The 10,377-nt window shown below is 36.5% G+C and overlaps 1 protein-coding gene across 3 annotated transcripts in view; it reads right to left on the reverse strand.

The window, feature by feature from the left end:
- arap3 (ArfGAP with RhoGAP domain, ankyrin repeat and PH domain 3) overlaps window positions 1-8,584 on the reverse strand; it is a 52,673-nt gene extending 44,089 nt beyond the window's left edge. For all 3 annotated transcript variants that reach the window (XM_067457795.1, XM_067457793.1, XM_067457794.1), the window contains exon 1: window positions 8,428-8,584. The gene's annotated coding sequence lies outside the window, so the exon portion shown is untranslated. The remainder of the gene's footprint in view (window positions 1-8,427) is intronic.
- Between the last annotated feature and the right edge of the window lie 1,793 nt (window positions 8,585-10,377).

Below are 10,377 nucleotides of genomic sequence, written 5' to 3' on the forward strand. Positions count from 1 at the left end.
TAAGAATGCATTAAATTGCTCAAAAGTTAGATTAGACATTTATAATGAGTCATTGTCTGTTTGTCTATTTTTAAAAAAGCATTATATTCATCAAATAATCCTGGAAAGATGTATCACAGTTTCTGAAAAAAACTGTTTTCAACACTAATAATAATAATTGTTTCTTGAGCAGCAAATCAGCATGTCAGAATTATTTCTGAAGGATCCTGTGACACTGAAGACTGAAGTAATGATGCTGAAAATTAAATTCTTTGATCACAGGAATAAATTACATTTTAAAATATAATTAAATAGAAAACTGTTATATTTTAAATTGTAATACCATTTCAAAAATAATACTGTATTTTTGATCAAATAAATGTGAGATGAAAGTGTATTCAAACATATTTAAAAAAAAAAATCTCACATACCCGAAACTTTTGAACAGTAAATGTAGTGTACAAAGAAACCCAAACTTGCACTATTCGTGGTTCCTTGCTAGCGGTGGCATTTCCTTCATCTTATTTTGGAATAGCTGTCCTTAATACAGCACACATGGGTAAAAAATAATATTAATTGACTGTAAATATAGCAAACATCCACCCATTTTTCTCAAGCCCTACACAAAATAGCAGTAGTTGCACATTTTTTGAGTGACATCGCACAACCACATTGCAACATTAAATATTACGGCACTTTTTTTTTCAGATTGACGTGCAGGCTCCCATGTGTTCGTTTTAGCTTGCAACCGCACGTACATTTGTGCAGTTAAGACAGGGACTATTTTGCAAAAGGAATCAACAAAAGGTCAACCACAATTTCTAACTTTACAGTGCATAAGACAATTGATTTCTTACTCAGCAGATGGCACAGAAACCCTCCATCTGTGTATTATCAGTTTAACTATTACTATTATTGCTTTTATTTTAGGTTAAAGGGTTAGTTCACCCAAAAGAGAAAATTTAGTAATCACTTACTCCGAACCTGTATGAGTTTCTTTGTTCTTGTTCTTCTGACTTCAATAGTGGGGGGTGGGGGGATACTATGAAAGTCAATGACTACCATCAACTGTTTGATTACCATTTTTATACAGTATATATTTTCTTTTGTGTTCACAGAAGAGAGAAACACATACAGTTTTGGAACAACTTGTAGGCGAGTACATAATTTTCATTTTTGGGTGAACTGTCCCTTTAAGGATTTGAACAATCCACTAAGCCTGAATATTAAACTCAAACTGCACAGTTTGTGCGACAAACACAAATGATACCTCAAACCATTCCTTGTTCAGGAAAGGTATGCCGTTTAAATTCCCGGGTACAGAGCAACCAGTCTGCAAGACAGATTTTAGGCTTTGAATAGTCAGGAGCAATCGCAGTATAATTTTTTTTTTAACTTAGGCCAATAAGTAAGCATCCCATAGCCTACAGCGTTATAAGAAAACACTGTCATGGACACAGATGAACGACGCACTAAACGGGGTAGTGTTTGTCTAATGACCGCATTCCCTCCTTGCTGTGACCTGAGGATTCCGGGGGAAGGGTCGCTCTCAGATAAGAATGAGATGGTCTCGGGCAGGCCTGTTCTCGTAGATGAAGATCTAGAGATAGCAAGGTAAGCAGCAGGACACCAGAACCATCTCATTCCAGCATTACTGTACCTGCATCTTCAAATCATCCTCCACATCTTGACTGAAACACAGAGCAAGATGGCCACCATCTCAAACAACAATCAACATGTATTTTGCTGGGAAAACTGTGCCCTGCTCTGCTCTGTCCGCCCCGCCCTAACTATATTTATCTTAATGGCCGATCTGGGTTTTCTCCGAACTACTGAATACACAGGATACAGCTGTCCCTCAAACAAACCCTCCTCCTCTCTCCCATGCTAGAGGAAAAAGAGAATGTGAAAAGAGGGACTGGAGATCATCGCAGCCATCTGGAACCATATGGGGTCAATATGATCTCATGAGTATCGTACGCAACACACGTGGTAAAATCAAACTTTATGTAAATGTAAATTTGCATAAACGCACAAACGTACAATTTTGATATATTTATTGACAAACTAAAACATCAATTATATATTTATAAACAACTTTGCAGATGTACAAACAGTAACACTTTAGTTTAGGGTCCAATTCTCACTACTATATTACAAAAAATATATATTTTTCTTTATTAGTACTTATAAAGCACATATTAATGTATTATTCTGCATGATAATATTCTACACCTCTTAATCCTACTTAATACCTAAACTTAACTACTTTACTAGCTATGAATAAGCAGTAATACGATTTATTTGTTAGAGTTTATTGAGGCAAAAGTCGTAGTTAATAGATTTTTAATATTGAGAACGAATACTTATTTAATCTAATTCATCGAATTAAAGGGATAGTTTACCATTCTGTCAAAAATGACTAACCCTCATGTCGTTCCAAACCCATAAGATTTTTGTCCATCTTCAGAATATAAATTAAGATCTTTTTAATGAAATCCATCCCTCCAGTGATAGCTATGCAACTAGGACTTGACGCTTTAAAAAGTTCATAAAGACATTGTTAAACTCTTGAGTCTATGGGTTTAAGTCATTCATTCATAAAGTCCCAGCCCCATAGGCAAGGCTATGCAGTCACTGGAAACAGAAAAGATTGGTTCATCTCTTGAGTCTTCAGTCCGAGTCTCGTTCTATTGTCACGTGACGTGACAGCCATGTTAGATACAGAAATTAGTTAATTCACAACCTTCCTCACAAACAAGTGAGCAGGCCAGGTGGATAACCCAGTCTGCAATTGGTTCTCGCAAAAGTGTAACAGAAGCCGTAGAAATAAATGTACAAGTTTTCAGAGTTGCATGCAGGGCGAAATCAAATCACCGGCAGATCAGGCTGGGTTTACCCAGTCTAGGAATTGAGCAGTTTAGTTCAAATTTTCTGTAGAGGCTTTTATTTGCAAATAAACATTGATCTTGCTTCAAACACTATTTGTCGTGCAAGAACAAAACTGGTTCTTGCTGAAGATCAAACGTGCTGCATAACACGAGAATGAAGCTTATTGGTTCTTGCAGAACCTTAAATGTGCTGCGCAACATATGAGAATGAACCTCAATAGTTCTTGCAAAAGCTCAAACGTGCTGCGTAACACAAGAATGAACTTCATTGGTTCTTGCAGAACCTTAAATGTGCTGCGTGACATGAGAATGAACCTCATTGGTTCTTGCTGAAGCTCAGATAAGCTGCATAACATACAAGAAGTAACCTTGCTGAAGCTCAAACGTGCTGCGTAACGAAAATGAACCTCATTGGTTTTTGCAGAACCTTAATGTGTTGCGCAACACATAAGAATGAACTTCATTGGTTCTTGCAGAAGCTCAAACGTGCTGCGTAACACAAGAATGAACTTCATTGGTTCTTGCAGAAGCTCAAATGTGCTGCGTAACACAAGAATGAACTTCATTGGTTCTTGCAGAAGCTCAAACGGGCTGCGTAACACAAGAATGAACCTCATTGGTTCTTGTTGAAGCTCAGATATGCTGCATAACACACGAGAAGGAACCTTGCAGAATCTCAAACGTGCAGCGTAACACGAGAATGAACCTATTCTTGCAGAAGCTGATGATAATGATACCAATATAATGAGTTGTTCTGCAGCTAACAGACTCCGATCCTGAGGTCACTACTGTGCAGACTCGGTCCCAAATCAGAGCGAAATGTCAGCCCTATATTCTGACAGTTTCCCTTTTCTCAGATAGAAGATATTGAAGGGGCGTCGTCCATCTTCTTTACAGTCTATGGGCAGAACACCTAAAACATTGAAAGAACTTTCAAGGAATGCTGACCTTGACATGCTCCTCTGATTTTTTTAAACCACTAGAAAACAAATTAAATTTGAACCATTTCAATAGACATCAAAATGCTAGACACCAAAGCAGCTAACAGAATAAGCTCTTTCGCAGGGACAGCAACAAACACATTGATCTGATGCAATAAAAGGGCCACTCATTTCAATGAGACAGCTGGTTGTGTGATAGTGATAGTGTGTTAGTTTTCATTGTTATGCTGACGATACTCAGCTCTATATTTCCTCACGCCCTGACGAAACCTACCAATTCACAAGATTAACAGAATGCATAGCTGATATAAAAAATTGGATGAATAGTAATTTTCTGCAACTTAATTCAGATAAAACTGAATTTTTAATTATTGGACAGAAAAGCTCCACAAGTAGTAACCGAGAATACTGTCTAACTGATCTAATACTGATTGTTAGGCTGCATTAACTAGGTCAGCCGGAACCGGGAACACTTCCCATAACACCTGATGTACTCGTTACATCATAAAAAGAGTGGCATCTACGCTAATGTTAGTCTCTCTGTTTATCCCGAGGTTTATCCCGGATCTGGGCCCTGTCCGGATCGGATGGTGGACCTGCCTGGACATGACCAACGCATCCTGGAGTGTCTGCTGAGCCGTGTCAAATGGTGTCTCCTCTGAATTTGCCTCACTGGCACGACATGCTCAAACCCGTCTTCGGCGCAATAATTCCGATCTTTCATGTATTCATACTCTTGTGTAATTGACGCCCCATCCTAAATAAATCTGTCTCTTCCGTGATACCCTGAAAATTTTGAATAATCCGATCTAATATGATTTCCGACCTGTAAGGTTGCCAGAGTAATAATCTTACACGGTGTGTTAATAGGCCAGAGGAGAACTGGCACCCCGACTGAGTCTGGTTTCTCCCAAGGTTTATTTTTCTCCATCACGCCCTGATGGAGTTTTGGTTCCTTGCCACTGTCGCCTTTGGCTTGGCTTGCTCAGTTGGGGACACTAAAAATATGATTAAAGTTATTCAACTTATTATACAAATAAAATCTATGAATTAGGTCTTATTTAATTCTATAAACTATAATACTGATCTGCCAACATTGTCGCTATATGATAAATTAAAATAAGCTGATAACATCACTGTTTTCTCCAGTACGACTGTACAGCCAAATCTAATTTTGTCGCAATATTATCCTGTTTGACACTGTGAAGCTGCTTTGACACAATCGTGATTGTAAAAGCGCTATATAAATAAAGTTGATTGATTGATTGATACACATTTCCTGTACTCTTTATTACAAAATGGAGCCAGTGATGATGCATGTTTTCTTGTAATGAAGAGTGCAAGATTTACGCTAATCTCACTGCAGAAAATTACGCACATTGCCACACTATTCGCTGGCAACTGTTCTTTTTTGCAAGCATTTTACCAATCTTACATTTTAACAGGATACCAACTGGACACAGACACTTTATAAATACTTAGAGTGTCCTTTCTGTGATAATCCATATATTTTATTTTATTTTTTTGCCAACTAATGACATAATTTCAGGGTGAACTAACCGTTTAAGATCTCTTAAGCTGGTATTTCTGCAACCTAGATTTTTTATGTAAACAAGTTGGCAGGTCTCCTTAAAATCAAGAAACTCAAGCAAAACATGAGTTGAATATAGAATTTGCTAGTTATGCTGTTCATGCATGTCTTCCTATTTTTATTTATGCATAAGTCATAATTCTTACTAATGCCAACGGTGATGGCAGCGCATACTGTATGCTCTGTTTGGGAACAACTAAAAGCTGTGTTTCAATTCCACCCACTTGATTCATAGGAAGTTCATTTGAAAAACAAAACCATCACAAACCATAATGGAATGGACTAGTTCCCCAGACTTTGATGGAAGGGAAAACATTTATCTGACAGAATGAGCCCTGAATGATCTTGGGTTGCTATCTAAACAACAATCTTCAAATTACTATTTTCATTTCAAAGGATGTTTCATAGAGATAAAACTTTTTCTTAAAAAAAAAAAAAAAAAAAAAAAAAAAAACTTCTGTACATCTAGGCAGTACATGCAACAGGAAATAGCACATCAACCAATAAATGGCACCTCAAATAAACCATTCGTCTATTGCAATTCAGTCTCATTGGAGAGCAGTGGGTAAAATTTAAAAGAGTAAACTTTTTCGTCATTATTTTGCATGATCATATTCATTTGTTGTTGTTTTTTTCATTACTGAAAAAACATGCTTCAAGACCTTGTTGATGGCACTGCTCTGTGGGTTATGATGGAGAAAAACATCTCCAAACATCTTTCCCTCTCATATCCTACTCAAACATCCCTGGGCTTCCAGACCGAACAATTAGTGGAAGCTGTAGAGTCAAAAGCAATTTGTGAAACGCAGGAATCAAGGAGGCTTTTGGGATGCAGTGTGCTGGGGGGGGTGTATAAATAACAGTGAAGCACTATTGTGTGACACAATACGTCATTGTTCACAACTGGTGGAGGCCGCGTAGCTGAGATGACAGAACACACTTGTGTATTAATCTGCTGGACCCCTGCTCAAACACATATTGAAATCTAAGTTCCCGCCACACTGCTGCTAGATAACCTTCACTTTCACATTTTAGTCCTATCAGATAATTTAATGTCCAACAAAAATGGCTTACTAACAGAGGGAATTGTTTAAAATACAAATATTGTAGCAGCCAATGCATCCATCCATACATAAAAACATAAGCGAAAACATTCACTACAAACGTCCTCACTCTTTTAAAATTGTTTGTTTCATGTGACTATTTAGTTAATTTATTGTATTTCTTTCAAATCCAGTGGCTTCATTGAAGTATATTTGACATATCTGTGCCATATTTCGATAGAAAGATGGATGTTGTAATTATTAAATGTATTAGTTATATTATATTATATTATATTATATTATATTATATTATATTATATTATATTATATTATATTATACATCCTGAAAAATATATGACAGTTTTTATTATTTATTTATATATATATATATATATATATATATATATATATATATATATATATATATATATATATATATATATATATATATATATATAATAACATATATATATTTATTAAGCAGTACAAATGTTTTCAGCATTCATAAAACACTGTAAAAAAAAAAAAATCCACAGAATTTAGGAATTCCTTAGGAATTCACAGAAATTCAATTTGGCCAAATGAACAATTTAGATGTGATCAGTTACTAATTGAAAATGTTCAATTGGAGACGTGGATTTTGTTTTGTTTTTATTGTGTGTTTTTTTTTAATAAATATGTAATAAGAAATATTTCTTGTGCATCAAATCAGCATATTAGAATAATTTCAGAAGGATCATGTGACTAAAGAGAGTAAAGATTCTGAAAATTCAACTTTGCCATAACAGGAATAAATTACATTCTAAAATATATTTAAATAGAGAACTGTTATTTAAAATGGTATATTTCACAATATTACTGTTTTTACTGTATTTTGGATAAGTAAACATAAGAAACTTTCAAAACCATAAAAAAATCTTACCAACCTAAAACTTTTAAATGGTCTATATTATATTATATTATATTATATTATATTATATTATATTATATTATATTATATTATATTATAAGTAATTCTGTTAGTATAACCCCATAAAACAAAGATAAACAAAATGTCTGCAATATTTCAAGAACAATCGTACAGAATAAAAACACTGGATTAGATATAAACTACACTCAAAATTAAAAATCAGATCTTTGCACTGGGCATTCTGAGGCTCACATCTCTGCTGTATCTGAAGATATTTCCCATCCTCCAAGTGCACAGAGGGAATACAGGTCAGATTATGCAACAAGAGATTTATCACAATTAATACACTCGTCCATGTTGTGAGAACTTAATCTGCATTTGGGAATCTGCTCAGTTAGGCATATGGCACATACAGGGGTACAAGAACAAATTTAAAAAGTACTTTAAAAGTAATGATTTCTCCCAAAAAGTGGGGGATGAATGTAGGATTTCCAAATCATCCACTTGTTGGATGAACATGTTTTCTGCAGAGGCCTTCAAATGCCGTGTTATTCTTGCAAATTCCATGCAGACTCCCACAGTTGTTGTGTCTGTAAGGAACTGGCAAATTAGATCTGGGTGTTTCTAATTCAGTTTAAACTAAACTGTGACATTCAGCGAGCGTAAAGCCTCTGAGTATCGGATTCCTCAGTGAGCAACACCCTACAGTACAGAGCCAATATTGCGTTACACTGCATTAGCCTACATGAGGATCCAATGTACCATGAGAATCAGCGGCATTCCATCTCAACAGTCAACACTCTGCTGTGTAGCTAATAGTTAAACTCACGACCTTAACTAAAAAGTAACCTTTACTTGACAGGACGTCCTTCTTTACAGGGACTGAGAGCATTTCAGACCACAAAGGCTTCGATATCTGCACTATGAACAACGAGTTGAAAAACGCTCAATAAATGTTAGAAGATCTTACTGTACAGCCTTTACACACTGCACAGCCTTCAGATGTGAATCAAAGTGCCCGCTATCTGACAGCTAGTTAGATGTTGTCAAAGGATTTTAAATGACATCTTACCTTAATTAATGCGCGTTACATATCCCCGCGATATCACCTTGAGCTGATGCGGAGCGTTTTAAACTCCAATAATGTGAGATGTGCTGGAGAAAGTTTGAGTGGTGCGCTGCAGAGAGTTGTGTTTGTTATGCCGGAGATTCAGTGCACAGGCACAGCGCTGCTGCTGAGAACTAACTGAGCTCTTAAAGGGCCAACGACCTGTATCCTGTGCCGATATAACTGATCTTCAGATAGCGCTTTGGTCAGGCCACAAAAACCTAATTAAGCCAATCATAGTTTTAGGGGAAAAAAACACACGATTAACCAAGTAAAGATTGGCGATTATTTTTCTTCAAAATTAGTCGTAGGCCTATGTGTAAGTGTGAACATGTTTTCCAATTTCCCCTTAGGAATTTCCTGTGGGTTTTAGAATGGCGGTTTGTGATTTACGAGTAAAATAAGGTTTGGGTTTTTTTCACGTGTTGTTCTGCAATATAAACTATCCACAGGAATTAATTAAACATAGTCTATTGTTAAAGAACATTAACCAGTTGCTAAATAAAGACATGGGGCTACCACATTATCAATAAATTGTAAATTGCTGTCCTTAAAGGTGCACTATGAAGCTTTCGTCCACTGGACGGCGCCTATTCAAAACAAATCGTAGTTTGATGATGCAAAGTGTGAGCGCAGCATCTTGGGAGATGGGGTCTTCTCATCACAGCCGGCGGAAAATAGGACTCGGGCAGAAATCACGTTCATGCATGCGGTTATTAACGTTACCGTAGTGTAAGGCAGAGCAGGACCGAGTGTTATGGACCTGAGCACAGCTGCTGGAGCGATTGTTAAACAAATACCCGCCTCGTGAATACCAGGACTTTTATTATGACGGGACGGGACACATTCGCCGGGCGCCTGCACAGATCCGCTCTTCCGGTTATGATTTCCAGGTAATGTAGCTCTGTTTATCATATTAGATACATTTAAGTGTGTTCAAAACGATGTTATGACTTTACTCCGTGCGTTCACTTGTTCACACTGCTAAGAGTAAAGCACTCCTGCGAAATAAAAGCCGAAACCGAGGGTAACGCAGATATGACGCAATTGACAGGCGACTCCCTCAAATGCAATGCTGAAACGTCCCTGTCCTTAGTTAAAATAGCAATTTTCTCACAATTTACAAATAGTTGGAAACTTCTGGGATATTGTAGGTACTCAACTGAACAAAATATATAACACCGGCCTAGTGGTTTTTGGATATTTTACTGCAAAATTACTACATAGTTCACCTTTAAAGGATTAGTTCACTTTAATGAACTTTTGCTGATTTACTCACCCCCATGTCATCCAAGATCCAAGATGTCCATGTCTTTCTTTCTTCAATCGAGGTTTTTGATGAAAACATTCCAGGATTTTTCTCCATATAATGGACTTCAATGGGCCCCAAATGGTTCAAGGTCCAAATGACAGTTTCAGTGCAGCTTCATGGTCTAGTGAAACGAAAAAGTTTCAGTTTTATAAGCACAATTGCCCGCCTTGTTATGTTCTTTGATGTTTGTAAAACATTTTAAATGATAAACTGACACAAAGACATTTGAATATGTCTTCCTTCCGCGCATTTGTAAACACTGACTCTGTAGTCCTACTTCTGCCTACATCAAGTGTGACCTTTCCGACGTAATTGTACGTATTATGTGATGTCATGAATGTGCATTACAGAACAGAGCAAGGCGAGCCTTTGTGCTTATAAAGCTCAAACATTTTTTTATCGTATTTTTTTAATGACCAATCGTTTCACTGATAAGACCCTTATTTATCATCTGGTATTGTTTAAAGCCCTTTGAAGCTGCACTGAAACTGTCATTTGGACCTTGAACCGTTTGATGCCCATTGAAGTCCATATGAAGAAAAATCATGGAATGTTTTCATCAAAAACCTAATTTTTTTTTGACTGAAGAAAGAAAGACATGC

Source organism: Pseudorasbora parva, chromosome 11 (assembly GCF_024679245.1).
Source record: "Pseudorasbora parva isolate DD20220531a chromosome 11, ASM2467924v1, whole genome shotgun sequence".
Classification (NCBI taxonomy): Eukaryota; Metazoa; Chordata; class Actinopteri; order Cypriniformes; family Gobionidae; genus Pseudorasbora; species Pseudorasbora parva.